At 42.2% G+C, this 18,132-nt stretch overlaps 1 long non-coding RNA gene across 2 annotated transcripts in view; it reads right to left on the reverse strand.

Annotated features, from left to right (window-relative positions):
- Positions 1-5,131, reverse strand: part of LOC309346271 — a 172,220-nt gene extending 167,089 nt beyond the window's left edge. For both annotated transcript variants that reach the window (XR_014158550.1, XR_014158551.1), the window contains exon 1: positions 5,031-5,131. This is a non-coding gene — a long non-coding RNA (uncharacterized lncRNA). The remainder of the gene's footprint in view (positions 1-5,030) is intronic.
- Positions 5,132-18,132: the final 13,001 nt, after the last annotated feature.

The following is an 18,132-nucleotide window of genomic DNA, read 5'->3' on the forward strand; positions in this document are numbered from 1 at the left end:
TAAAGCAGTGTTCTAGATCCTGTATTGCATGTAGGAAACAGAGGGAAATTCAAGTCAGTTTATCTACTTGGCTCTTTCCAAAACAATATGGAAAGCCAAACAAAGCCTTCCTTCCACATCCACACTTCTCCCATTTTTGCAATCCAGTTGTCCAGTCGTGTAATTTATATTTTATTCTATGTCTGTTCCCCTGCCAGATGAATCTAGAAATACCCTTTTGCCATTCCTTGAGGTGTCCTGTCTTGCCTATCACCTGTATCAACTGGAATAGAAACAGCACTCTCTGCTGGTGAATTTTCATGAGGACTTTTCAAAAGTTCTCCATCCCTGCCTCACATTCAACAAATAGATAAAACTGGAGGTCTCTCTTTCCCCTCCAGGCCGGGCCAGCCCAAGATATTGTGACACCTCAGGAGAACCATGAAATGCTGCCCACCGGCCAGGCAGGGAAGAAGGGGGGACTGAAGATCTACATCAGGAACAAGGGGGGTGGGAATGGGGATTTACACTGGAATTGTGTGGGAATAAGATGTACGTTGGCAACAAGGCTGGGAGGAGACCAGAAGCACCTCCTAATTGCCAAGAGGCGCCATTTGGAGGGGCTGCCAGGGAGGCCTGGCCTCCAAAGCAAAGCTGCAAAGGTGGCAGCTGCCTGCAATGCTTTCATTGGAGGCTGCCCCTGAGGAATATTTCCTCTTGTGTGGGCAAGCTGTATCTCCAGGTCTTGTTATTTCCTTCCAATTCTTTCTTCTATAGCTGGTTCTGCAAGGAAATTTGTTTTCAAGTCCTGCGTCAATGGAGAGTTTTGCCATGCAGGCTATTCCAGTGCCACTGTAACATCAGATATGTACATGTTGATCAAGACCTCCTGCTGCAACACAGATATGTGCAACAGTGAAACACTTGAACGTAAGTAGCAGCAGCAGGGGGGCGGTTCAAGAGGGCTGGTTGCCCAAGGTGCATTCGCTTCCCTCTCCCTGCTGGGAAGACCCCTCCCCAGACCCCACCAACATCACTGCCACCCAGCCCTGACAGGAGGCGTTTCCAGGCAGGGCAGGGGCAACTCACCTTCCCCTTGAGGAGAGAAGAGGCAGGGAGACAATGGAGATGAAGGGCAGGCCTCTCAGCAGAGTCTGCCTCCTTCCCTCCCTCCTGCCTCCAGTCCTTTTCCAAATTAGAGACAGAAACTTGGGTTGGGATTTGAACTGAGAACCCCAAAGCTTGAAGTTAGGCTGGGCTGAACTACATATTGAGGCCTCCTCAGGTGTGACTGGTGAGGCAGTATGGTGCCTCTGGACTGGCCAGGCCAACCTCGCCTGATATTATTCACAGTCCCTCTCCTGCAGCAGCTTCTGATATTTACCCTTTTCTCCAAAGAGCTCACCATTTTAGACTCAAAACACCCTGTGAAATAGGCCAGGCTGAGAGATCATGGCTGGCATAAGGTCACCCAGCAAGCATCATGGCTTGGGCATGGATTTAAACCCTGGTTTCCCAGATTCTAGTCCAACCCTCTAACCACTACATCACAGTGTCTCATTGGATTCCCAGAGCTCTAAGCCTTCCTCCAAAACCTAGGCTCCTCCTCTTTCTCTGATGCATTTTTAGAGCTATTTTTAGCAGGACAGACTCCTTTCCCATTTCTGTGTGAGGAATTTAATTTCTTCAGGTTTGCATCCTTCTAAAGCAAATGCTAATAAACCAATATTAGATACCATGGGCTCCTGCGCCGCCTACACAAATCCTTCCTTCACCTCTTGTTCCATTTTCCCTATTTGAAGATGTTGTCCAAAGCTGCTATTAGCCCTATGGAGGAAGGGGAAAGCAAGCAGTTAGTCCGGGTGCAGAGCTACCCCACCCATGAGGTAAGGTGAGATGACCTCCTCAGGCAGCAGGATCCACAGAGCCAGCCTCCAAGGAATGCTTTGCCTGCTGCTGCTGCCACTGCCACCAACACAGTAGTGCCCACCTTGGAGGCTAGAAACGAGCGTCAAAGTGGGGGCGGGGGGGGGAATTACCACACACACAGGACTACTTCCTTGCCTTTAGCAATCCCCCCCCCCCCCGGTGTATACTGTTGTATACAGCACTACAAAGAATTATGGGAGTGGTAGTTTGTTAAGGGTACTGAGAGTTGGTAGGAAAAACACAATCCACCTCACAGAGCTACGGTTTAGCAATCAACCCCTACAAAATAGCTCTTATTAGCTACCATTTTTTCTTAGGTGAAATCGTAATGTCACCTAGAACTAAGCACATCTTTTTCCAGAAGAGATTTTTTAAGGAGGAAACTGCTAAGAGTTTTCTTTTTCTTCCCCTCTCTAAGAAAGAGGGCCATTTTCTAGAATTTCATCACCATCTTGTGTGTTTCTGTAGATATCATTTAGTCTCTCAGAATGCCCTCCAATTGTGCTCAGTGCTAAGCCCAATTGATTAAAGCAGTATCCTTGTGCTTGAAATGTATGCTGTGAATGTGGCCCCAGTCAGAAATCTCTTGCACCATGCCTTAGTGTAGCCCTGGATGAATGGAGCAAGGCAGGAGCACTATACTTGGAGTAGTGCTGGGAGCTCTTGGAAGGGGGAGCACAATTCCCACCCCACACATACAGCCAGATGTGGTTGGAAGCTGCAAACTAACTGCAAGGTTGGGGTGGGGTGGTGATTGCTTTACAGTGCCTGAGCCTGAGGAGAGAGAGGACAATGGGCTGAAGTGTCCAAGTTGCGCCTACTTTGGAGCAGATCAGTGCCGAGCTCAGAAAACCGTCAGCTGCAGAAATGACGAGGACCACTGCTTCTACTTTGGGGGTAGCATCGGGGTTGGTGAGTCTCTGCAATCAGTGAGTGCAGCTAGGGCCCCATCTGCCCTATGCATTGAAAGCAGTATCATGCCACCTTGAACAGCCAGGAGCCAGGAGGAGGAGACCAGGAAGCCAGATACAAAGCAGGAGAAAGAGGCAGGAGAAGAGTTGCAGGACGTCCCTTTTTCTTCCCATCCATCCACCCTCCCTCAGAGTCTGGAGAGCTCTGGAGACCCAGAGAGAGTCATAGCTTTGGAAACTTGGGGTCCTCCCTGCACTTCCACTTTTCCCATGCCTAGAAAGCAGAGTTCCTGATTGTTTTCCACGTGCAACATCCTTTCTAGGCATGGGTCTGATTGGTTTTGCCTTGCCCCACTGCTTTCCTCCCAGGAAATCTGCAGGCGAAAAACCAATTGCTTATTGTTCCAATTCTGCACCGAACCACAGGGTTTTGCCCAGGGTAAAGCAGCAGAGCAAATAGAAGAATGGATGAGCCCTGGGTATCTTCAGGACACAGAGCTACCATTTCCATGATTTTCTTGGAAAAGGGGTTGGTTGTTAAACCACTCTGGGAATTAGGCTTAGCCAAGGGAGGATGGTTAATGCTACTCTGCTGAGCAAGACAAGTTCTTGTGACTCACAAAACTTAGGTAGCTTGTATTCAGGCCCAGGCTGCTGCTGTCACCCCCCAAAGCTGGACCAAGTTGGAACAATCCTAATTCTCCATCACTTGAACTAAGAACTGAACCATAGAGTTCCACTGGAACCTGAAGTGGAGCCGGCAGAAATGACTGCTCTGTTAGCAAGTCTAGATGTGCCCCAGGGTGACAGATAGATGCCAGGAATATACTGGTGACAGCCAGATGCATATCGAAAAAGTATACCATATTGTGCTGTTCTGAAAACTACAAGATCATTGATAAACCTTGATGAATTGCTGCCTGGAACCCTGTAGCTGTTTATTCCATTTTTTCCTAGCAACTCCATAAAACATTTTTGTTTAGACACACCTATCCAGACATGTAGATCAGGATGCATTCCATTCCCTTTTGCTATTCATTCTAATGCATTTTAAATATTTTAATGGTTTTAAATGCTTTTATACCTAATGTTAATATTTCTTGTAAACCCCTAGAGGTTTTTACTGCAATCAAGTGGTAAATAGATATTTTAAAATACAAACACATTTCAACAATTGCACCTTAATTTTTGAGGGGCCAGGATGGAGACCCTCAGGCCCAGGGGCCACAGGCATCCCTCTAAGACCCTCTCTCTCTCTCTGGCCTTTGGGATTCTCCTTAGCCACACCTCCTCTCTCTAGGCCACTCCCCTCACAAGCCCCATTTCATACCTATCTGGTTTGGCCTGACTGGATTGCCCACAGACATGTGTGGTTTTTTCCCCGACAGGGACTTTTACGCTAAAGGCTGCTGCCCGAGGCTGTGCGACGGCAAGTATGTGTCACTTCATTGATGGAGTGGCAAAGCTTGTGAATGAAAATATCGGAGCCGGGACCACTAGAGCAGAGTGCTTCAAAAAAAATCACTCTGCCCATGAGCTGTAACTGAGAGAGAGCGAAGTCTCCAGCTCCCAGAACAACCCACAATTTAGGGAAATTGGCTGCCTTGTGAAGCCTCCCAGCCTTTATTGCCAGAAGTCTAGAAGCTCCTCCTCAATGACAGGTTGTATTTGACTTCCATGTTCAAATGAGGTCATTGAATCATGTCCAATATAAATATATATGCCAAATAATGAGTGTTGTATTGTGTGTGTTTTTTACAAATGTAACATTTGTTGAGGGAAACATTTGTCAGGGATGTAGCAGAGTCAGACGAATTGAAAGGGTCTGACTCTGAGACTGAGAGAACGCAGTCACAGGCAGAGCCAGAGTGGGTGAGTTGAGCCCTGCACCCTTCAGAGTTCCAAGACATTTTAGAGCAGCGGACCCAGGAAGCTCACAGTCTGGGAATGAAGGGGGAGACCACCTTGGGGGGAGTTGCTAGGCAACCTGGAGGAAAGCAGCATTCAGAGTACTCTTCTTTAGAGAGTGGGGGTGAAGTCTGCCCACTTTCTCCATGAAGCAGGAGAGAAGAAAGGGTTAAGATGCAACGGAAGGATAAGAGGGGAAGGGCCTTCATGTTGCGTACACGGCAGGGACACAGACTGGGCAATTCTTAGCTGAGAATGGCAGGCTCATGCCACTCTCTCTGTGTTAATTGTTAATAAACTTACCATAAATCTTCCAAGAGGCTCATTAATTCTTATCGGAGCTTGTTTGCCTGCCTGAGATCATTACATCTCCCTAAGAAAGAGGACTGTTTTGTAAAACATTGTCCACCATTGTGGGGGGGGTGGCTACCATTTTGTATCTTGGAATGTAGCCCTGAATGAATGGAGCAAGGCTGAAGCACAGCACTTGGAGAAATGCTGGAAGCTGATACAATTCCCGCCCCTCACCTACAACGAGATGTGGATTGCAACTGCAAAAGAAATACGCTGAGCAGACTAACGACAAGGGTTGTTTGACATTGCCTGAGCATGAGCAGAGGATGCCCAATGGGCTCAAGGGCCTGAATTGCTTCTCCCTCATGTCAGATAGTTGTGTGGCTCAACTATAAAATAAGGAGGATCGCTGCTTCTACTATGGAGTCAGCATCAGTACTGGTGAGTCTTGTATAACGGGGTGCAGCATTTACAGCAATATCATCAAAAATGGTGAGAAACGTAGATTCTTAAGGGGGCTGAAAGTTATTAGGAGACCCCCCTCAATTACCCTCACAGAGTGTCAGGGATGGCCAGGGACCCAAAGGGGGTGATGTGTGGGCAGAGGAGGCAGGCGCAGAGAAGTTGGGTGGAGGATACGGGGAAGGGGCATAGGAGCTAACTCCTAGGAGCCGTGGGGGCTTTTGTGCCCACAATAAAATATTTGGGCTGGATTCTCCCCCCCCCCCCAAGTTAATGGGCATTGCTATTCTACACTGCATCATGTGATCAGTTATGCAGGGCTTCCCTGGGCCACCTCAATATTTTATTCTAGGCATTGCAGGGAAGGAGCTAGTGATTTCTGGGGTTCTGTGCCACCCGTGAGGCTTCTCCTGGTGGTATTCCTGGAGAAGTCTGAAGGAGGAGACCAGGAGAAGGAGGAGACAGTAGAAGAGCAGCAAGGGGTATGAGCTTTCTTTTTATATATATAATATTTATTGAGTTTTCCAATACGAACATACAAATACAAAACAATTACAATAAAAACAAACACAAACAAAAAACAACAAGTATAATTCCAAAACTTATTTTCTCGACCTAATTTCCCCGACTTCCTCATACCTCACCGTTTTGTATTCTAGTTTCATTATCCCGTCAGCAACTCCATTCCCCTATTTCCCCCCCAAAAAATAATAGTTCCTTTTCTTAGTCTAATGTCTCTGAAAACCACCATATTTTTAAGTCCATGTCAATCTAACATTCCTTAATCTTATAGTATTTGTTAAGATAGTCCTTAAATTTCTTCCAATCTTCTTCCACTGTCTCTTTCTCCTGGTCTCGGATTCTGCCCGTCATCTCTGCGAGTCCCATATAGTCTGTCATCTTCATCTGCCATTCTTCCAGGGTTGGTAAGTCTGATGTCTTCCAATACTTTGCAATAAGGATCCTTGCTGCTGTTGTGGCATATAAAAACAAAGTTCTGTCCTTCTTTAACACCACATGGCTGACCATACCCAGGAGGAAGGCCTCTGGTTTCTTCAGGAAAGTGTATTTAAACATCTTTTTCATTTCATTATATATCATTTCCCAGAAAGCCTTAATCCTTGGGCATGTCCACCAGAGGTGAAAGAATGAGCCTTCATTTTCTTTGCACTTCCAACATTTGTTATCTGACAAGTGGTGAATTTTTGCAAGCTTGACTGGGGTCATGTACCACCTATAGATCATTTTCATAATATTTTCTCTCAGGGCGTTACGCGCCGTGAATTTCATACCGGTGGTCCACAACCTTTCCCAGTCAGCGAACATAATATTATGACCAATATCCTGTGCCCACTTAATCATAGCTGATTTAACAGTTTCATCCTGCGTATTCCATTTCAGCAGCAAGTTATACATTTTTGATAAATTCTTAGTATTGGATTCTAACAGTTCTGTTTCCAATTTAGATTTCTCCACCTGGAAGCCAATTTTCTTATCCATCTTGTAAACCTCCATTATTTGATAATAGTGAAGCCAATCTCTAACTTTGTCCTTTAGTTTCTCAAAACTCTGTAATTTGAAATTACTACCCTCCTGTTCTAAAATTTCCCAATATTTCGGCCATGTAGACTCCATATTGAGTTTTTTCACAGCTTTTGCCTCCATTGATGAAAGCCACCTTGGAGTTTTATTCTCCAGTAGGTCTTTATATCTGATCCACACATTGTACAGTGCTTTCCTGACAATATGACTTTTAAAGCCTTTATGAACCTTCACTTTGTCATACCACAAATATGCATGCCACCCAAAAAAGTTGTTAAAACCTTCCAAATCTAAAATGTCTGTGTTTTTAAGGAGCAGCCAATCCTTCAACCAGCAGAAAGCTGCTGATTCATAGTAAAGTTTCAAATCTGGCAGGGCAAATCCCCCCCTTTCCTTTACATCAGTTAAAATCTTAAATTTTATTCTGGGCTTTTTGCCCTGCCAGATAAATTTAGAAATGTCTCGCTGCCATCCCTTAAAACACTCCATCCTGTCAACAATTTGCAATGTTTGAAACAAAAATAACATTCTAGGCAATACATTCATCTTAATTGCTGCTATTCGACCAGACAAAGAAAGTTTCAAGTTAGCCCATATTACTAAATCTTTTTTCACTTGGTTCCAACATTTCTCATAGTTGTCTTTAAATAAATTCATATTTTTAGCTGTCATATTAATCCCCAAATACTTTACACTCTTAACCACAGTTAAACCTGTTTTATCCTGAAACCTTTCCTTCTCTCTTACTGTTAGATTTTTCTCTAATACCTTAGTTTTTAATTTATTTAATTTAAATCCTGCCACTTGATCAAACTCTTGAATTAATTCCAGAACCCTTTTCGTACTAGATTCCGGCTCTTGCAATGTAAGTACCAAATCATCTGCAAAAGCTCTCAATTTATATTGTCTCGCTCCGACCTGAACCCCTTTAACCAGCTGGTCTTTTCTTATCATGTTCAGCAAAACCTCCAGGACCGAAATAAAAAGCAGTGAGGAAATTGGGCACCCCTGACGTGTCCCTTTTTCTATCTTAAGTTCTTCTGTAATAACATTATTTACAATTAGCTTTGCTTTTTGTTCAGAATAAATAGCGCCTATACCGTTTTCAAAACCTTGGCCTACCCCCATCCCATGGAGATTCTTCTTCATAAAGGTCCAAGAAATATTGTCAAAGGCTTTCTCCGCGTCCACAAATATCAGAACAGCTTTTGTATTTATATTTACTTCTAACATTTCCAAAATGTCTATTATGTTCCTTACATTATCTGATAAGTGCCTTTTCGGGAGGAAGCCCGATTGATCCCTATGATTCTCCCCCATCAAAACTTTTTTCAATCTTTTAGCTAGAATGTCAGCAAAAATTTTGTAATCCACATTTAATAAGGATATTGGGCGGTAGTTCTTCAGTTGGGTCTTTTCAGTCTCTGTCTTCGGTATGAGCGTGATATAAGCCTCTTTCCACGTATCAGGTGCTTCTTTCCCCTCAAGAATTTCATTACAGACTTCCTTCAATGGTTGTATTAGCCATTCTTTTAAAGTCTTATAGTATTTGGAAGTCAGTCCATCAGGTCCCGGAGATTTGCCTAGTTTCATGTTTTGAATGGCATCTTCTATCTCTTGTTCAGTTATTTTCTGATTCAAGAGTATTTTGTCTTGACATGAAATTTCCTTCATCCCATTTTTCTTCAAGAATTGTTCTATATCAATCTCTTTTTCTGGCCCTTGTGCGTATAATTGTTTAAAATATCTCTGGAAGCAGCTTCTGATTTCAGTTGGATTGTTAATGTTCTTTCCATCTACTTCTAAATTTGTCACCGTATTTAGTTTTTGTCTCTTCTTCAATTGCCAAGCCAAGAATTTCCCGCATTTATCAGCAGATTCGAATGTTTTCTGTCTCATTTGTTTAATTTTCCATTCTATTTCTTGGTTCATCAGTTCCATATATTGAGTTTGATATAATTTAATTTCTCTCAAGATCTCCTGAGACTTTGGTTTTGATCTCAATTTCTTTTCTCCTTTTTTAATCTTTTCTAAGATCTTGTCCTTTTTCTCATTTTGGCTTTTCTTCTTTTTTTTTTATAAATATTTATTAAGGTTTTTAAATATAAATGCACACATAATAAACGATCTTACTTCTTTTACAACAATTTCATCACTTCTTTGGACTCCCTCACGTCTCCCGCTCCCATTTACATCGTTAAAAAATTTTTCCAAACAAATTATCAACTTGTTTACAATCTCATGTCCACTCATTCAAATATAATCTAGCACTTCTTCCAAAAAATTTTTATATTTTCTTTAGTCTCACTTATCATCAAATTTAAATCTAGTTTAGTGGTGGCCAGTTTTTTATAATCTAGCATCCTTCTTAACATTCAACCAAATTACAATGTTTTTGTAGATACATCTTAAATTTCTCCCAGTCTTCCTCCATCTTCTCTTCTCCCAGATCACGGATTCTGCCGGTCATCTCGGCCAGTTGCATATAGTCCATCAGCTGCATCTGCCACTCTTCCAGTGTGGGTAGATCTTGAGTTTTCCAGTTTTTTGCAATGAGAATCCTTGCTGCCGTTGTTGCATACATAAAAAATGTTCGATCCTTCTTTAACACCTTCTGGCCGACAATACCCAGAAGGAAGGCCTCTGGTTTCTTTGTGAAGGTATACTTAAATACCTTTTTCAGCTCATTATATATCATTTCCCAGAAGGCCTTCACCTTAGGGCATGTCCACCAGAGGTGAAAGAATGTTCCTTCATTTTCTCTGCATTTCCAACATTTATTATCAGACGAATGGTATATTTTGGCAAGTTTAACTGGGGTCATGTACCATCTATATATCATTTTCATTACATTTTCCTTCAGAGCATTACATGCGGTGAAGTTCAGCCCAGTGGTCCACAACCTTTCCCAGTCCTCAAACATAATGTTATGCCCAATATCCTGTGCCCATTTTATCATAGCCGATTTAACCATTTCGTCTTGTGTATTCCATTTTAGCAGCAAGTTATACATTCTAGATAGTACCTTGGTCTTTGGTTCTAACAATTCTGTTTCTAACTTCGATTTCTCCACCTGGAACCCTAACTTTTTGTCATTTTTAAAAACTTCTTTAATCTGAGCATAATGTAACCAGTCTCGCACCTTATCCTTCATTTTCTCCAAACTCTGCAATTTCCAATTGTCTCCATCTTTTTCTAATATTTCCCAATATTTTGGCCATTTGGCCTCCATATTGGGTCTTTTTGGGGCCTTAGCCTCCAGAGGTGAAAGCCACCTTGGAGTTTTATTTTCCAATAAGTCTTTATATTTTGTCCAGACATTAAACACTGCTTTCCTGACAATATGGTTCTTAAAGGCCTTATTGATCTTAACTTTGTCATACCATAAGTATGCATGCCAACCAAAAGCATTGTTAAAACCTTCCAGGTCCAGTACGTCAGTGTCTTCGAGAAGTAGCCAATCTTTTAGCCAGCAGAAAGCTGCGGCTTCATAGTACAACTTTAAGTCTGGCAGGGCAAAGCCCCCTCTTTCTTTCGCATCTGTTAATATCTTAAACTTAATTCTGGGCTTTTTGCCCTGCCAGACAAATTTAGATATATCTTTCTGCCACTTCCGGAAGCACTCCGTTTTATCCACAATCTGTAATGTTTGAAACAAAAACAACATTTTTGGCAATACATTCATCTTAATAGCAGCAATTCGGCCTAACAAAGAAAGCTTCAATTTTGTCCAACTATCCAAGTCTCTCTTAATTTCAGACCAACATTTTTCATAGTTGTCCTTGAATAGACTCAGGTTTTTTGCTGTTATGTTTACCCCTAGGTACTTTACCTTTTTAACCATAGTTAATTCTGTTTCTCTCTGAAACCGTTCTGACTCTATATCTGTCAAATTTTTTCCCAGCACCTTGGTTTTCTGTTTGTTTAATTTAAATCCCGCCACCCGACCAAAGTCCTGAATCAATTGTAATACTCTTTTCGTACTAGATTCTGGCTCCTGCAGGGTCAAAACTAGGTCATCTGCAAAAGCTTTAAGTTTGTATTGTTTCGCTCCGACCTGAATCCCTTCCACCAACCGGTCCCCTCTGATCATATTCAAGAGCACCTCCAGAACCGAGATAAATAACAAAGGGGAAATCGGGCAGCCTTGTCGTGTTCCTTTTTCAATTTTGAACTCTTCTGTAACCACATTGTTAACTATCAGTTTGGCCTTTTGTTCTGAATATATTGCATCAATCCCATTCTCAAACCCCCGTCCCACTCCCATTTCTTTCAAATTTCCCTTCATAAATTTCCAAGAAATGTTATCAAAGGCCTTCTCCGCATCTATAAAAATTAACACTGCTTTTGTATTTATGTCTGTTTGCAAAAGTTCCAAAATGTCAATAATGTTCCTAGTATTAGCAAACATATGTCTACCTGGGAGAAAGCCTGCCTGGTCTTTATGAATTACTTCATTAAGAACTCTTTTTAGTCTACTTGCCAAAATGTCTGCAAATATTTTGTAATCCACATTCAGAAGGGAAATGGGACGATAGTTTTTGAGTTGTGTCTTTTCAGTTTCAGATTTTGGTATCAATGTGATAAAAGCTTCCTTCCACGATTCCGGCGCCTTCTTCCCTTCCATAATTTCATTACAAACCTCCATCATTGGTTGGATCAGATAGTCTTTTAATATCTTGTAATACTTGGAAGTCAGGCCATCTGGCCCTGGAGATTTGCCCAGTTGCATGTTCTGAATGGCTTGTTCAATCTCTTGTTGTGTTATTTTGTTGTTCAGGATTAATCTGTTTTTTTGTGACAACTTTGTTAGTCCATTTCTTTCCAAAAATTGTTTAATCTCAGCCTCATCTTGCGGCCCTTGAGTGTATAATTTTTTGAAGTATCTCTGGAAGCACTTTCTAATTTCCATGGGGTTCTGAATGTTTCTTCCTTCAATTTCTAGGTTTGTAACTGTATTTAATTTCTGTCTCTTCTTCAACTGCCAAGCAAGCAGTTTCCCACATTTATTCGCCGATTCAAAAGTTTTTTGTTTCATTAATTTAATCTTCCATTCTATTTCTTGGTTTATCAGTTTGGAATATTGTGCTTGGTATAGTTTAATTTCTCTCAGAATCGGCTGTGACTTCGGATTTGATCTTAATTTCTTCTCCAATTCTTTAATTTTCTGCAAGATCTTATCTTTCCTTTCATTTTGTGTCCTTTTCTTTACGACGTTCTGTTGTATCAAGAACCCCCTCATCACAGCTTTGCTTGCGTCCCAGATAGTTCTTTTTTCCACCGTAGTGTTCATATTTATTTCGAAATAGTCCTTCAGAGTTTTTTGGGCCTTCTTAATAATCTCCTGGTCTCTAAACAAGCTATCGTTCATCTTCCATCTAAAGGAGCCGGTTGGCAAAAGTGTCATATCCATCTTCAGCGCGTTATGGTCGGAGCAGGTCTTTGGGCAGATTTCCACTTTTCTAACCTTGGGTGCCAGACCTCTAGTTATCCATATTTGGTCGATTCTTGTCCAAGTCAGCTGGGCTTCAGAGAAGAATGTTCCCTCTCTTCCCAGGGGGTTCTTAGTTCTCCAAATGTCAATCCAGTCCATATTGTCGGTCATTTCAAAAAAGGTCTTTGGTAGTCTGCCGTCTTTTGTAACATTTTGATTTTGTGACTTATCCATGTTAGTCGATACGACCCCATTCATGTCTCCCATCATAATGATGTTGTTGTAGTCCAGATAGTCCAGCATAATCTCATGCAACTTCTTATAAAATTCCGATTTCCCGTCATTTGATTTTGGCTTTTCTTCTTTATCACATTTTGTTGTATCAGGAGACCTCTCATAACCGCTTTGCTTGCGTCCCAGATTACTCTTTTTTCCACAGTTGTCCTCATATTAATTTCAAAGTAGTCTCTTAGTGTTTTTTGGGCCTTTTTGCAAAATTCTTTATCTCTAAATAAAGAGTCATTCATCCTCCATCTAAATGTGCCAGCTGTTGTTTGATTCATTTCCATCTTCACGGCATTATGGTCGGAGCAAGTCTTTGGGCAGATTTCCACTTTTTTTATCTTCGATGCCAGTCCTCTAGTAACCCATATTTGGTCGATTCTAGTCCAGGTCATTTTGGCTTCAGAAAAGAAGGTTCCTTCTCTTTCAAGAGGATTTTTTAATCTCCAGATGTCAACTAAGTCCATATTGTCAATCATTTCAAAAAATGTTTTGGTAACCTTCCGTCTTACTTGTCTTTGCGCTTTATCCATATTTGTAGAAACAACTCCATTCATATCTCCCATCAAAATTATATTTAAGTCCATGTAATCCAACAGAATCTCATGCAGCTTTTTAAAGAATTCCGATTTGCCTTCATTTGGTGCATAGATTCCTAAAATCAAGAATTTCTGACCTTGTACCTGAATTTCAATTGCCAGGTATCTTCCTTGTTCATCTTTAAATATTTGTTTCGGCATCAATCTATCCTTTGCATATATAACCACTCCTCTTTTTTTCACTCTGTCTGATGAGATAAATTCATGTCCTAATTTTTTATTGATAAGTAGTTTTCTATGTACTCTTGTCACATGTGTCTCTTGCAGGCAAATCAAGTCCAATTGTTGTTTCTGTAAAATATGAAATACGTTCTTCCTCTTCCGAGGAATATTCAGGCCATTACAGTTCCAACTCAGTAGTCTCAAAGCCATGATGGGGTTATTTACTTACTCCTCCTACTGCTCCCAATTGTTGCTCTTCGTCTGTTGATGGCTGTAATCCAAACGATAAATTTGCCAAGTCCAGTAATCCTTTTCCTGATGTTGTTGGCTCTTCTCCAAGTTCTGCTTCCTTCACTAAGTCTTCTCTGTAATCTCTCAAGAATTTATCTTTGTCACTCGGTGTCTTTATTCTGACTTTCTTTCCTCTGTATTTGAAAGATAAGCCTTGGGGGAATTCCCACCTGAAGAAAATTCTGCTTTTTTTCAGTAGTACAACCAGTTCTTTGTAGTCCTCTCTTGCATCCAAAATGGCCTTTGGGATATCTTTGAAAATCTCCACGTAAGAATCCTCAATTTGCAGTGTATTTTGATAATGCAAATTTAAAATTTTATCTCTTTCTTCCTTTGATCCCAAAGTAATCAAACAGTCTCTTGGTTTGTTCTTTTTCTGTCTTATTCCAAGTCTGAATGCACTCATAATCTTGAGCTCCTCCCCCTGCAGGCCTTCTTGCCAAAAGTCATAAAATTCTTTTGTAATAAAGTCCACCAAATTGTCCTGTTCGCTTTCTGGGACGGATCTTAATCTTAAGTTACGATCCCTCCTTTGAAGATCTATCATAGCAAAGGATAAATCATGGTCCGCCAGTTTCTTTACAACTGGTGGTATTTTTCCCTGCGTTTCGGTTGCGATCTCCCTTGCCTCCTCAGCAATCTTTTGTGTAGTGGCTGATTCCTCTAGAAGCCTTCCAATATTCTGAGCATTAGCAGTAACTTGAGTTCCCAATTCTTTTAAACTGGAAGTATTCAAGTCTAGTTTTTTTGAGATCTCAGCTACTTGTTTGCTTTTATCAGTCCCTTGTTTCGTTAAAAGTTCCAGAGATTTGTTTATTTTCCCAAGAGCTTTTGCCAAAGCATCTTCTGCAGACATAGCTTTAGGTTTTATTTGCGAGGCCGCAGCTGCTCCTACGACTGAGGCCCTTCTTGGCTGTGTAGTACTGTAAGTTTTGCCGGATCTGAGGTTTTTCTCCTGTGCCTGATCTATCTTTCCTTTGCCATCTGCCATGCCACTATCAGCCAGGCCAAGGTCAGTCCCACACTCCTGGATTTGTTTTTGCTAGTAAATTTCCAGTGGCTCAGCTTCTAGTTGCTTAGTTATTTCTCACAATGTAACAAAGTCTCCTCTGGGGGGGGAATTCACAGCTTACATTTACAGTTCACAGTTCTTGCAGCTGATATATTGTTTCAGAGTCCCCCCCCCATCTCTTTTAAAAGAGGAAAAATCCCCAGTTCCAGCACTTTTTTCTTAAGTAGTTACAAATATGTAACAATCCAGGTAAAGTCCTCAACAATGTATCTTTCCCAGTTATTTTCCAGGCTCACTTTCTTAACCGTTCAGAGTTTTCCCTTTCTTAGAAAGCAGTCCGTCCCCAGGATAACAAAGACAGTGGATAAAGTTCAATTCTTCCCTTTCATGCAGGTTAAATAGTTTCAGTGACAGTTCTCCCTCACCGCTCCTGCCCGCTAAGTGAGGGGGTATTTTGCTTTTAGGCAATGGGTTTGTTATTCAAATATAGTCCTCAAAGGTTTCAGCTTAAAAGTCTCTTTGCTTTCTTGTCTCTACAATGCGGTAAGGCAGACTTCCCTTTTGTGCCTTTCCCGTGGTGGCCAATCTTTTAAACTTTAAAATCCAATTTAAGTCTTTAAATCTTTACTCTTTAAAATCCAATTTAAGCTTTTGATCCTACTCACGAGTAGAGTCAATTTGCAGGAAGAAATCAGCGCTCTCCGATAATGGCGACGTGGCTTCACTCCACAGGCTGGGTAGCGGCTCTCAGCACCGCGCTCCCCCCGACACCGTTCCGTAGCCTTTAAAAAGGCTCTTTCGCAGTTCGGAGGGGTCGTAATGGTACCCGCCGAGCCTCCTTGCTTACAGGCTTCTCCACCTGTAATTTTTAAGGATCCCCGCTTCGCCGTAGCGGCAGGACCCGAACCCGCGGAGCAGGCTTCTCCCGGAGCTCCGGGAAAAGTCCACCATTAATCGCTGGCGCCGACTGGAAGTCCTCAAGGGGTATGAGCTTTCGTGTGCATGTACACTTCTTCAGATAGTTTGGAGAGCTTGTGGTGCGCCCACAGGCAGTCATATCTTTGGAAACCTCTGGATCCCCCCCTCCACTTCCATTTGTCCCATGCCTGGAAAGCACAGTTCCAGGTGGTTGTCCACTTGCACCATCCTTTCCAGGCACAGGTCTGATTGGTTTTTGCCTTGCCAGTGGTGGAGCTTCATGCTCTGGCACCGGGGGGGGTAGAGAGCAGGCAGGGGCGGGGCTGGTCGCATCCCGGAGGTATGGCGCACCGCCCGTAGGGGCACATCCTGGGGGTGTGGCACCCAGCGTGTGCAGGGGGGCAGCCACGATGGCGCACCGCCGGGTTCACGCTGCTGGGAGCAGTGCGCTCCCCCCTCATGCCTCTTCCTCCGCCAGTGCCGACTGCTTTCCTTCCAGGAAATCTGCAGAAAAACCTGATTGCTGATTGTTCCAATTCAGCACTAAACCACAGGATTTTTCATGAGGGAAAGCGGTGCAGTGGTTTGCACGACACCTGGCTGTGTTCAGGACACAGAGCTACCATTTCCTTTTTTCTTTTGAATTTTTTTATTCAATTTTTCATAACACATTTCAATTTAAACATATCATTCACCTTCACATTTGGATTCCCAGAATCCCTTGACTTCCCCCCACCCCTCTCTGGCTTCCAGATCTATCTTTTATTTGAGCTTATCTTTATTTTTTCCAGTTTATTATATCTATTATTAACTTTTCCAATATATTTTGTACTTTACAAGTATTACTCTAATCCTGCCAAAGTTTTTAGTTGTTCTCTTAAATACTTTATAAATTTTTCCCATTCTCTCTCAAACTTCTTCTCGTACTGGTCTCTCATTCTCCCAGTCACTTTTGCCATTTCGGCATAGTTCATCCTCATCATCCAATCTTCTTTGGTTGGAACTTTATCCTCTTTCCATCTCCAGGCCAATAGTATTCTCGCTGCTGTCATTGCCTACATTAAAAGTTTTTTTCTGCTCTCTCAGCTGGCAAAAAAGACTGCTCTGTTAGCAAAAATTGGCACCTCGGTTGGAGGCAATGCGGTAGGCAGGGCACCCAAAGGTGTGGTGCATGGGAAACTTTTATAATTTGCTTAGGGTCAATTTGTAGAGCATCCTATTTCAAGCTTGGATTTTCTAGAAGCAACTGCGAGAAACAATTGGAAAGAAATAGCTACATCTGCTTAAAAAAAACCTGCCAATCTTTATCAAAATGATGCATTCTAACATATTTTTGGCCAAAGGGGTAATATAAGAAAAGAAAATCCTACAAGCTCCAGATTTGTAAGCTAATACTTCAGTAATTTCTTTAAGAATCAGTCAACGAGTACAGCATATTTTCTTCTGCAAAGGCTCCACAAGGAAGGAACATCTGCCTTGACTCTTGCATTCCTTGCTTTCCACTGCATGCATATAAGCTACAGAGAAAAATATCTCACAATCCACATCCACTGCCACATGTGTCTGTTTCAGAGTCAGTAAATTGTAGTTTTCAAACTCTTTCTTAGGAAAAACACAATTTTCACAGAGTGTCAGGCCTAATGAGCAAAGCAGATCATTCCCTGTGGGTCTTCCTCTATGAAATCAACTGCCAAGATGAAAAGTCCCCGACACCCCATATGTGCCTATATCTCCTCCTCTCCAGGGGTTTTTCCAAGACTGAGACTCTGAGCAGCTAATCTTTCCTCCGTCCTTTTTATGCCCGTCCTGGAGGTTTTTCAGTGGGAGGACAAAGGGGAAGAGCCTGTTGCAGCAGGAGGGGAAGACACCTGTAACCAGAGGCATCAACTTGGGCCCCAGATTGTGGGTGCCCACCACACACACACACACACACACACACACAAAGTGATGCCATGACATCAACATCACATCATGCCATCACTTGCTGCGCTTCAAGTAAAGATGTGCATTGATGCTAGGAGAGGATGTATTGATTAGTTATTATCCTTCCTTCCTCATGTTTGTGAATTCAGCAGAGTGCATCCCCTTGCAGCTGAAAAAGTCTTTACCGTGGATGTATTTATTGAATATCATCTTTCTGGATAATAGATTGCCAGAAGAAATATCAACAACCTCAGTTATGCAGATGACACAACCTTGATGGCAGAAAGTGAGGAGGAATTAAAGAACCTTTTAATGACGATGAAAGAGGAGAGAGCAAAATATGGTCTGAAGCTCAACATCAAAAAAATGAAGATCATGGCCACTGGGTCCATCACCTCCTGGCAAACACAAGGGGAAGAAATGGAGGCAGTGAGAGATTTTACTTTCTTGGGCTCCATGATCACTACAGATGGTGACAGCAGCCAC

Source organism: Podarcis erhardii, assembly GCF_964252035.2.
Source record: "Podarcis erhardii genome assembly, chromosome: 7".
Lineage (NCBI taxonomy): Eukaryota > Metazoa > Chordata > Lepidosauria > Squamata > Lacertidae > Podarcis > Podarcis erhardii.